Consider the following 12,029-nt stretch of genomic DNA (forward strand, 5'->3'; position numbering starts at 1 on the left):
GGAATACATGTAAATCCATGGCCGATTCATATCAATGTATGACAAAACCCACTGGAAAAAAAAAATAAAAATAAAATTTAAAAAAAAAAAAAAAAAAGAAGTCGTTCTGAGCCTTCGCAGAACACAGGCAGCTCATTTCCTTCCACTCTGGCTCCGCCTCCCCACCCCGCCCCCTCCTATGTCCTTGCTCTGGGGCCCCCGGATGAGAGTTGGAGCTGAACCCTGCTCCAAGGCCTCCTGCTTGCCTGGGACTGTCTGTTCACTGGAGAGTCAGGACTCCAAGTTTCCTGATGCCAAAGGCCACTGAGACCCACACTTGGAGCAGCGGTGGGCAGAGGAAAGCGCTTGACTTGGGCTAGTGGATCCAGCCTGCCCCTGATCCCCTCAAGGCGTCCCCAGGGACCAATAGCCTCTCTTCTTCTCAGTTCTGCTGACAAATATGGACTCCTCAACTCTCCCGCAGCAAACCCTATCCCATCTCCCCTCTGCCAGTTCAGTTAACACCAGTCACACCCCTTCTCACCTTCATTGACAGGAGGTCCTGAATCACACTTTTGGGTTGCCAGGGAACTCTGAGGATGCTGTGGGTGTCTTGCCGCTGTGGCCAACACACGGCTTCATGGTGCTGCTTGGCCACAGACCTCAGTCTGTCTGCTCGGGCTGCCCCATGTGGCCTGGGTTCTTTTTCAGGCCACCGTGACCCACCCAAAGTGAGGTGCTCCACTGGCAACTTCAGCCCCAGTGTGGTGAGCTCAGCCACTAGTGCATGAGGCCCCAACCCTCAGTGCTCACACCCCCAAAACCCTCTGGGGCAAGCAGAGGGGACCCCAGACTTCTGCACTTCTTGGCACCCTGCCCCTCAGCCTCCTCCCCAGTCCCAGGAACCCACCCACAGGGAGGGCACCTTCCTTTTCTCCCTCTACAAAGATTAAGGGCATGTTCTGTCCTGTTTCTCTTCAGGAGACTTGTCACGTGAACCGGGGACTTGGAAATGCGCTCAACTTTCATACTCTCCTTGGACGGGAGAAGGAACTGGCAACCCACTCCAATATTCTTGCCTGGAGAATCCCATGGATGGAGGAGCCTGGTGGGCTACAGTCCACGGGGTCGCAAAGAGTCGGACACGACTGAGTGACTTCACTTTGGACAGGAGGGTGCTCAGGCCTGGCTGAGGGTGGGGTCTCCCCTCATTCCTTCCTGAGCCAAATAACCTCTCCTCCCAGTACTCACAGCCACTCATATCAGATCGGCGAAGGAGTCCTCTCTCCCCTGCCTGGAGAAAACAAAGCTCAAGTTAAGCTCTCCCTATGGACCAGCTCTTCATGCTAATGACAACATCCACAGCCAGTGGCCAATCCCCACAACCCCCCTGAGAGGTGGGGTTCATGAATCCACTTTAGGGATAGACCAGGCCTTCCGTAATGGACTTCATCATAATCAGAAAGGCTGTCATTTGCCAAGCGCCTATGAAACAGCTCACACGTGTGACACATGTCTCAGATGGCACTGCTCACGCTGGAGATCTGCTAAAATCATTCCAGTGCTCTCTACTCTGATTCTTTCTGATTTTTGGCCACGCTGGGTCTTTGTTTTTGTGCGGGCTTTCAGGAGCGGCAAGCGGGGGCTGCTCTTCATTGTGGTGCATGGGCTTCTCATTGTGGGGTCTTCTCTTGTTGTGGAGCACAGAGCCCAGTAGTTGTGGCACATGGGCTTAGTTGCTCCTTGGCAGGGTGTTTCTTCCCGGACCAGGGATCGAACCCATGTCCCCTGTGCTGGCAGGCAGATTTCTATCCACTGTGCTGCCAGGGAAGTCCATACCCCAGCTCTTCACCCTGATTTTATAGTACCTGGAGGTCGAAAGCTGCAAGCTTACTGCTTTGTATAAGCTAAACTTCTTTAACAATTTGACCCAGAATGTAATGACCTCACACAATGGAAGTTTATTTTTCTCTCATGATAAGATCTAGGAGTTTGGTTCCAAGTTGGTTGGGTGGACATGGGGTGCAGGCTGATGATGGATCCGCCATTGTCAGCACAGGGCCCCCAAGGTCATCCCACACACAGGAAGGGGACCAGCAGGGTGGGAGGTTTTCAGGGCCAGGCCTGGAACGGCACTCATCACATCTTACCTGCAACTCCATCATTTGGCCAAACCTAACCCCAAGGAGGCTGGGGAAGGTAGGGAGCTGTGAGCCCAGGAAGGAGGAGCATGGATGTCATGGACTCGGTGGTCTCTGCCAAACCAAGCTTCCTCAGATCCTTAGCTTTTCCCCCCTTGCTTGTGATCTCTGTTTCATGTCCCTTGCCTCAAACAGGAAACTTAGTTCTCTCTGAGTTACACAAATACACACACCTACATGTGGATTCTGTATCAAGCACTGGTGGGCCTCGCATATGTTACTGGTCATCTGGAGGTAGAGAGTGGGTGGTGTTACAAATGGCTTCTGGGAAGAGTGGAAAAGCTTCATTATCCTAAAGCTATCCTTTGCCCAACCCTGCTTGTCTGGAAGTGGGGCTGGACCCCCTCCCCAATGCTGGCTTTCTCCCTTTTGCTGGCTTTCTCCCCTGCTTCTTCCTCTTCCTCCACTTCATTTCTTACTCTTCCTCTCAAGAAATCCCAGACCCAAATAAAGCCTTACTGGGTCTTATCATACCCAGCCTCATGAGTCTCTCCAAGAAGTTTATCAAGATGTTTTCCCCAAAGACAGTTCCTAGCTCTTAAGATAAGAGCTTTGTTCACATTCTCAGTAACCCCTGGAGTAGGCATTGTTACCTCAGTTGACATTTCGGACATCAAGAGAAGCAAAGAACTTGCTTAATTAAAGATACAATATATAATAGACTCCCCACTTGGCCAATAGACTTGACTTGGGGGCCACAGGCTGTGGGCTAAGTGTGGCTAAAGAAAGACCCTGACATTTCTTAGGAGCTCTGCATGGTCCTAGGGCTTGATATGTCTTATTTGAGCTGGAATTTCCCCCCTCCTGCCCCCTTTTCACAAAGAAAGTGAGCATCAGAGACAGAAAAACAACTTGCCTGAACTCAGCAGTAGGCTGGACCACCTTCCCCTGCCCAGGCCATCTCCCCACCTGGGGGCAGAAGCCTGGAAACTTGTGTGTTAGCTCCAGATCTGTTCCTGTTTGCTCTGGGGCCCTGGCTACCTCCCTTCCCAGAGTTGAGCCAGTGGGATTGGATGGGGCAGTTCCCCCCAGTGCGGATGCTCAGAAGGCCAGGATTCCACCTCTGTCAACTGCGCTCAAGCTTCTCTAGCCAAGAGACTGTCCTGCCTTTGCAGGCTCTGCAACTCAGTTTTGACCCCAGGTTGCAGGCTCATGATGGACTTTGTAGGAAAGGAGTTTGTATTCCTGGTCACCCCCTGACCCCACCTCTCCTCCCACCAGAGTTCCTCATGCAGCCAGCACCCTGAGAACCCTGCTGGCCCCAGACTGCTTTCCAAATAACCCAGAGGGCTAAGTTCCTGAGGAAGGAAGGGATTAGACAAATAAAAAGCCAATCCAAAAACTTTCTTCTTGTTCTAGTCTTGGGGAGTAGCACAAGTTCAATGCTTCAGGATGTCCCCTCTCTGGCTTCCCAGTGCCTCTCCCATCCTTAAACAGCCAGAGCAGGGATTTTCCTGGTGGTCCAGTGGTTAAGACTCTGTATTCTTAATGTAGGGGGCCTGGGTTAGATCCCTGGTCAGGGAACTAGATCCCACATGCTGCAACTAAGACTCAGCACAGCCAAATAAATAAATAATTTTAAAAAGTAAAACAACCAGAGCACTTTGCCAAGGGTGACCAATTCTTCTCAGTTTGCCTGGGACTTATGTCATTTTTCAAACAGGAAAGCTAGCATTCCAAGAATACCTGCTCACTCCTAGGCAAACTGGGAGGTCAGTTTTCTCTTACCTATAATATTGTCTACCTTAAGAAAAATGTAAGATTATTTAAAGTACATATGGACTAAAAAGAAATGTTTTAGAACAGAAAGATGTATTTTGTCTTTGTTTTTCATATATGCCCTTATTTTATTATGTTGAAAAGTTGCCATTCAAAACTTGATTAACTTGAGATAGGACTTTTGTGTTTATCCTTTTGAAAGTTCAAAGGAACTGAACCAGAGTTTTCTTATTTTTACTCAAACAACTCAAACAACAAACAAATCCTGTAAATCATACAGGATTTCTTTCGTATCTGTTGCAAATTTGAAAAATATTCCCAAGCCTACATACTTACTATCGCATTCAACTTTCCTGATAACTATTGCACAATTATCTTTTTTATATAAATTATTATTATAACAAAGTTGTTTGGATTTTAAAAGCAACTTACCATATAGCCGGAGTTAGGTGTTTGTTTGTTTTTTTTTTTTGGTAATGAACTAAATAAATTAAAAAAAAAAAAAAGAATGGCTTGAGCTTCCCTGGTAGTCCAGTGGTTAAGAATCTGCCTGCCAATGTAGGAGTCATGGGATCGATGCCTAACCTGGGAAGATCCCACACACAGCAGAGCAGCTACGCCCGTGCACCACCACTACTGAGCCTGCGCTCTGGAGCCCAGGATCCATGAGCCCTCGCTCAGCAGCTACTGGAGCCCAGGTGCCCTAGAGCCTCTGTTCTGCAGTAGGAGAAGCCGCTGCAATGAGAAGTCCATGTACCACAACCATAGTGTAGTCCCGCTCACCACAACCAGAGAAAGTTGGGGCAGCAGCCCAGCCAAACAATAAATGATTTTTTTTTTTAATTATAAAGAAAGAATTGCTTAGTGATTGAGAATGATTAAGAATTCAGTCTCTAGAATCAGATGGACAAGACTGAGTCCTGCCTCTGCCCCTTATGGGCTGTACATGACTGGGCAAGTCATCCCTCCCCCTGGAGTCTTAGTTTTCTCAGCTGTAAAACGGAGATAATAAAAGCATTTTGCTTCAAAGGGTTGGTGTGAAGATGGACTGAGCTAGTGTTTAGTGATATATAGTCCCCAGGGTCACAGACATGATACAGATCAAACCTCACCCATGAGCATTCAATAGACTGAGATGGGTGAAGGAGGCTGATACTGAGTGTCCCCGGAGCACAAGGAGGGCCTGGTGAAGTTGGCCCAGGGATGACAGGAGACTCTTGAGGGATGGAGAGACATTTGAGTGGGGCTTTAATGATAGACAAATAGGAGTTACTCAAGAGAAGAATGGAGAAGAACATTCCTGGCAAAGGAAACAGGCTGGGGAAGTGCCTGTCTGTTCAGATTCAGCTGAGCTGGAACTACGTTTCTGGAATCTCCTCTGGGTTGGGATTGGCCATCAGAAAACGTTGCATGAGGTTTGGGAAGTGGAAATGAATGTAACGGTGTTTGTGGTCAGGTGATGAGGAGAGAAACTATTGCAGCTTACGAAGGCTGGCCAACATCTACTGATTCTCTCTGTGGTTTTTTTTTTTTTTTTTTTTTAATGGTATGATGTAGCAGGCGGGCCCACACCTGCTCCAGCTCTCCTTCTTCTTCTTTTTTGAGTTCTCATTTCTTTTCTCATGAAGTCATTGAAAGCAGGGTATCTCAGAGTCACCGTTGTGATTTTGCTAAGAAACTACTACAAGGGCGTAGAGTGAAATTTTTCTTTTCTTTTTTTAAACTGAATTATAGTTGTTTTACAATGTTGTGTTAATTACCGGTGTACAGCAAAGGGACTCAGTTCTACATATATACACATTCTTTTCTCATTCTTTTCCATGATGATTTGTCATGGGTTTGAGCATAGTTATCTGTGTTAGACAGAAGGAACTTGTTTTCCTTCAGTTTCTTCTGCACCTTTCAGGTCAGTTTCTTCAATGAAGACTCCACTTCTGCAAGTCAACCACGTGATGGAAGCTAGAGGCGGGGACGCGAGAAGGGACCATGTGGGTTTGTTTGTTCCCGTGAGAACCAGCTTCCCCTTGCTCTCCTCAATTCCTCAGCATTATCCCTCTCTATTGCCTGCCCTGCTGGCCTGTGGCACAGCAGTAGACGCAGTGACCACAGCTGCATGTAAACGGTTTGTGTGCCGCTCCCCTTTCATCACTGCATCAAGTCAGCTCCCTGCAAGACACGGCCGTTCTCTCTCATGCCTGCTGGTTTTGCTTCTCCCAGTGAAACCTGACTGATAACCTGAGTCTTGTGTGGCTGGGAGTTGGAGAACTGGCAACATGGGCAAGGGAGGGGGAAGGGGTGATGGAAAATGAGGATAGAGAGGTAGGGGACTTAAAAGGCATGAATGTCTGGGCAGGGGGCTTGCAGTTTATCCTGCCGCTATTGAGGAACCGTGGGAAGTTTTTGAGCAGGAAAGTGATGTGGCCAGATGGGCACTCTCTCTATAACATGTTTGATTTCTTTGATTATGTGTTTTTTATGAGCCAAGCCCTGGGTTGGGTCCTGGGAGAGAAAAAGAGAGGGTCAGACATGGGTCTCGCCCCACCCTCCCCCCCCACACACACCCCATCCCAGGGGCTTGTAGGCACATGAGTTCATTCTCTCATGTGCAGAAGGAACTTCAAGGCAGAGAGTGGTCGGAACCACAAGAAGAGTGCTGGTAAGGCAGGGTATTTCCTCAGTTAGAATATGACTTTCTTAAACCATATTTCTTCTGTACTTCCCCTTCCAGGGTTGAGTATATAGCCATTGCCTCTTGAATCAACTTGAAAAATGCTAGTTCTGATCCTTTTGTAGTTCATGAGCATGATGATTGGGTGTTCACGCTGCTGCGTGACATGTGCCTCCTTCCTAACCTTGTTACGACATCAGCACATTACCTGTCTGACATGAAAAAAAAAAAAAAAAAGAAAAATGCTAGTTCTTGCTTTGTCAGAAGGAGATAAACAACAACAACAAACCCCCACCCCCCCCAAACTTAGGGATTTACACTAAGCGAACACAGGTTTCAAAAATTGTTTTGTCTCCCCTTGTCTTCATTTACCTAAAAGTGGAGGTGAATCTGGTTATTAATGAGGAGGTGGTACAAGGAGACCATCAACCCTGTGTCCGGGGGTCCTGGCTGGTCAGAGCTGGGATTCAGAAGCCATAGTATGTGTGTCCAGTTAAGCGATGTCCTCCACCCAGCCACAGGCTATTGTACCCACTGACTCACGCAGGGCTGAGGCGCAGTCTGGGAGGGACACCCGTGTTCAGACATATGTCAAGGTTCAGACATATGCAGGGGTGTGTGGCAGAATGCGGTGGGGGAGGGAGGGACCGACTGGCAAGGAAGGGGCAAGGGACTTGGGGACTTCCCTGGTGGCCCAGTGGTTAAGAATCCTCCTACCAATGTAGGGGACAGGGGTTCAATCCCTGGTCTAGGAACTATGAAGCCACATGCTATGGAGAAACGAAGCCTGTGTGCAACAACTACTGAGCCTGCATGCCTGGAGCCCATGCTCTGCAACAAGGGAAGTCACTTCAAAGAGAAGCCCACACACTGCAACTAGAGAGGAGTCCCTTGCACTGCAACCAGAGAAAGGCTGGCATGACAAGGAAGACCCCGAACAGCCAAAAATAAATCAGTAAACATTTAAAGGCCAAGGGCCCTGGTGTGGCGTAGCAGACTCAGCCTCAAGGCCAAGGAGACACAGGGGCTTAGCGGCCATTGTGGAAAACTGCCCTCATCTTCCTGGTCCTCCTGGGAATGCAGGAGCGGTCTCTCTAAACTCCGTAACACATAAGGGTCCAAGCAGCCCTGCAATGGGGCTCCGAGACAGTGTGCAACCCAGAGAGGAAAGAGCCTTCTCTTTTACAGCCATGGGAAAAATCATGGTGGCACTGTGTGGTCTGAAGTGTGGGTGGCAGTGTTACAGGCTGGATTGCGGTGGCCTTGGAGCCTTGGAGAGGATGCGGGGCTGACTGTATCAGATGATGTCTCCTGCTCAGCTAGCGGCAATGTCACCATCAGCATTAGTCACTTTCTACTTCCGAAAGCCTCGGCCGTGGCAGTGACACGGAGTGGCAGCCAGGACTGATGCCTCAGGGACCACATCACACTCCTTGGAACTGGAGTTCCTCTGTGAGCAGGTAGGTTTCCAACTTGCAGAACTGAAGGTCAACTGTTAGTGGGACGTTGTTTGTATCCAGAGTTGGCAAGATCTGGGAACGTTAGATGATACCAAAATAAGGATGGAGTGGGTAGAAGGATGGTAATCAGATGGGTAGAGAACTGGAAATCTCCTAGGGAGGACAAAAGAAAGGAAGTCGCTCAGTCATGTCTGATTCTTTGCGACCCCATGGGCTGTAGCCTACCAGGCCCTCCGTCCATGGAATTTGCCAGGCAAGAGTACTGGAGTGGGTTGCCATTTCCTTCTCCAGGGGATCTTCCCAACCCAGGGAACAAACCCGGGTCTCCTACATCACGGGCAGATGCTTTACCATCTGAGCCACCAGGGAAGCCCAGGAAGGATGAGAGTGTAGGATTTTGTGGAGCCTGGCGAGGAAATATAATACGTGGCTCAGACGGTAAAGAGTCCACCCACAATGCAGGAGACCCAGGTTCAATCTCTGGGTTGGGAAGATCCCCTAGAGAAGGGAATGGCTACCCACTCCAGTATTCTTGCCTGGAGAATCCCACGGACAGTGAAGTCTGGAGGGCTACAGTTCGTGGTGCTGCAAAGAGTCGAACACACTGTTCGACTAACACTTTCACTTCACTTCAGGGGTGGTGGAGGACCACAACTCCCTACAGAGCTCGGGTGGTGGGAGGAGCCGGAAACAGTGGGAGAAAACCACGCAGATGCAGATTCTCCTTCAGCTCAAGGGAGAACTTTCGAGAGCCAGATCCCTTCAGGTAGTGGTGAGTACCTGGCCCCACAGGATTCTGGCAGAGGTGGATGACTCAATGAGGAGGATGCTGAGAACCTGCAGACTCTAAGCTCTGGGTCTCGTGAACCAGTCAAATAAAAGTTTAAGTATTATTTTTGGTATCAGCACCAAAAAAGGGAGGAAGAACATACACATAGACCTTCCCAGGAGAGGATTTATTAATCGTATACCAAGAAAAAATGGAAGGAAATATAATTTATATATCCAGTTTCTGTTGCCACAAGAGTATTATAAAGCAGTGAATATGAAGAAATTACAACTGGAAATGGCAGCCCGGATGTGCCTTAGAAACATAATATCAAAAGGGAAAGAAGACTCACAAAAGACCTGTGACATGATACTATGTGCATAAAAGTTTCAAAATGAAGCTAAACCAAAGAATATGTTCTTTAGGGGTGGATACATATGTGAGAAAACTATTTCTGGAAAGTAAAGGCATCAGAGACAAGGCTTTAAGCAGTGGTTACAGTGGGTGGGGAGGAAGCCCCGGACTGGAGTAGGGAATCACACAGATGGCCATGACAGTATCAGCGACTTCTAGCGTCTAATGCACGTGGGTGAAGGACAGACAGTTGCTTCATTGCAATGCTTTGTGACGTCACAATGTGACATGTATTGGGCATCCCTGGTGATCCAGTGGTTGAGACTCTGGCTTGCAATGCAGGTGACACAAGCTCAATCCCTGGTCCAGGAAGATCCCACACCCCTCAGGGCAACTAAGCCTGTGTGCCACAATTACCGAGCCTGTGCCCGAGAGCCTGGGAGCCACAGCTACGAGCCCACGTGCAGCAGCTACTGAAGTCCAAGTGCCCTAGGGCCCGTGCTCCCCAGCAAGGGAAGCCACTGCAGTGAGAAGCCCTCACACCCAGCTAGAGGGTAGCTCCCACTCTCTGCAACTAGAGAAAGCCCCCGAGCAGCAGGGAAGACCCAGCACAGTCAAAAATAAATAAATAAATATTTTTATTTTTATTTATTTATTTATTTTTCATTTATTTTTAGTAGTTGGAGGCTAATTACTTTACAATATTGTAGTGGTTTTTGCCATACATTGACATGAATCAGCCATGGATTTACATGTGTTCCCCATCCCGATCCCCCCTCCCGCCTCCCTCCCCATCCCATCCCTCTGGGTCTTCCCAGTGCACCAGCCCTGAGCACTTGTCTCATGCATCCAACCTGGGCTGGTGATCTGTTTCACCCTTGATAGTATACTTGCTTCAATGCTGTTCTCTCAGAACATCCCACCCTCGCCTTCTCCTACAGAGTCCCAAAGTCTGTTCTGTACATCTGTGTCTCTTTTTCTGTTTAAATAAATATTTTTAAAAAACAAAAATGTGACATATATTTTTGTCTGTTTAACATTTGCAAAAAACAAACAAACAAACAAAAAACCCCATGGGCTATATGCAGAATTATGCAAAAAATGTATATACATGTATATTTAAACTTTTTTTTTTGGTCCTTTCTTATTTGGCAGTTTTTTTTTTTTTTTTTATAGCAGCAATTAAAAAAATGTTTTAGACAGAATTCTTTTCAACTGGGCATCACCGTTGACAGTGACACAGAAGCAAAGTTGAATGTGGGACTTGTTCTAGAACTTGCGCTTTGGTCAGCCTTTTCAGCTGTCCAGTGTCACCTGAGTATGCGGTTACCCATTTGCTCACTTCTGCAAATGCAGGAAATTGAGGAAACGTAGCTCTGGCTGGCAGAGCTTGCAGGAGGCAGGCTGCAGGGCTGGCTGGGGATGCTGTGCAAGGTGGAAATGGGGATGCAATTTGGAATTTGGAAAGCGTGGTGGTAGAAAGGCACAGAGTGGTGAGGTGAGGGGTGAGGGGAAGGATTGCTATAAATGAGCTTCAGGAAGGTGAGACTGTGTCTCTTTCTTGCTCTTAGGATGGGGGCAGAGTCCCCGCTGTGCTCTGGTCCCCCTCTGACCGTATCCTCTTTGTGGGGTGAGGAGTCTCCAGGGCCAAGGGGACATGCTTTCTCAGAGCTTGCATCGTCCTCTTCTTGGAACCACATCCTTGGTACCTGGCATTCTCTATCCAGAGATCCTGGGGCCTGCCTCCTGAGGGCAGACCACACTAGCCCACACTAGGCAGCATGCACAGACCTAGGACCGTGATGGCTGTGTAGCCAGCAGGTGTGGGCAGGGTTTAGAACAATGGGGGATGCTTGTGCAGGTAGGCGAGGCCCCTGCGGTGGTTGGTTTGGAGCCGTGGGTGGAGACGGGAGGGGAGGAAAGGGCTGGGAACCTTCGCTGGTGCAGCTCCACAACTTTTAGGGAGTGGGAGCAGTCCAAGGCTACCTTCATGTCTAAGACTGTCCCCATGTCTGTGAGCCAGTCCCAATAACGTGAAGACAGGATGTGGGATTGAGAGACCAGAATGTGCCCGTGTCAGAGGTTTCAGGGGCCGGGGGCGGGGATGCTCCACATGCCTGTGTTATCTCCTGACCACAACATAGGACACTTAGGTGTGAACTGCCCTGCAGGTCCCGGCTGGACATGGGTCAAGGGTCCTAAGCTCTAGACTCTCCCTGGCTCTGCCACCAACCAGCTTGGACAAGTTGGCTCCCTTCTCTGTACAATGAAGGTGGAAGATGTCAGGAGCCTTGGCAGGTATCAGGGCAAGGAGTGTCTTGGCAGAGGAACCACCATCCACCCAAGAGTTCAGCCCCCTGGAGACCCCTCTCTGTGACTCTGGTCTGCCCTGCCCCTTACCAAGATGACTGCCCCCAGCAAGGGGGCAGTCACCCCATCTCAGCTCCATCCTGAAGAAATATCCCAGCAGAAGTGATTAGATGGCTGTGATAGGCAACGTCTCAGATGACCCCCCAGAATTCTCATCTCTAGTATTCATTTCCTCACAGAGTCCTCCTCTGAGTGTGAGCTGAAACTGGGAGCTTGATTCCAATGAGCAGAATGTAGAAAAAGTGGTGGATGTCCTGTCCAAGATCAGAGTACAAAACCCCTGTGGCTTTTCTCATTCTCTCGGTCTCTCACTTTATACCCTGAGGGAAACTGGTTGCCATGTTGTGAGCTGTTCTGTGGTGAGGCCCCCGAGACAAGGAGCTGGGGGAGGCATCCAGTCAACAGGAAGGGAAGAACCAAGACCTTCAGTCCCGTGGCCTATGGGAGACCGAATCCTGCCAGCAAACACTTGGGGGAGCTTAGAAATGGATCTCACAGGCCATCCCCCA

At 49.0% G+C, this 12,029-nt stretch overlaps 1 non-coding gene across 1 annotated transcript; it reads left to right on the top strand.

Moving 5' to 3' along the window:
* The first annotated feature begins 6,680 nt into the window (after nucleotides 1–6,680).
* LOC133065746 (small nucleolar RNA U13) lies at nucleotides 6,681–6,785 on the top strand. The gene has a single exon (XR_009695002.1). It is a non-coding gene; the product is annotated as a small nucleolar RNA U13 (small nucleolar RNA).
* The last annotated feature ends 5,244 nt before the right edge of the window (nucleotides 6,786–12,029 follow it).

This window comes from Dama dama, chromosome 11 (assembly GCF_033118175.1).
Source record: "Dama dama isolate Ldn47 chromosome 11, ASM3311817v1, whole genome shotgun sequence".
Classification (NCBI taxonomy): domain Eukaryota; kingdom Metazoa; phylum Chordata; class Mammalia; order Artiodactyla; family Cervidae; genus Dama; species Dama dama.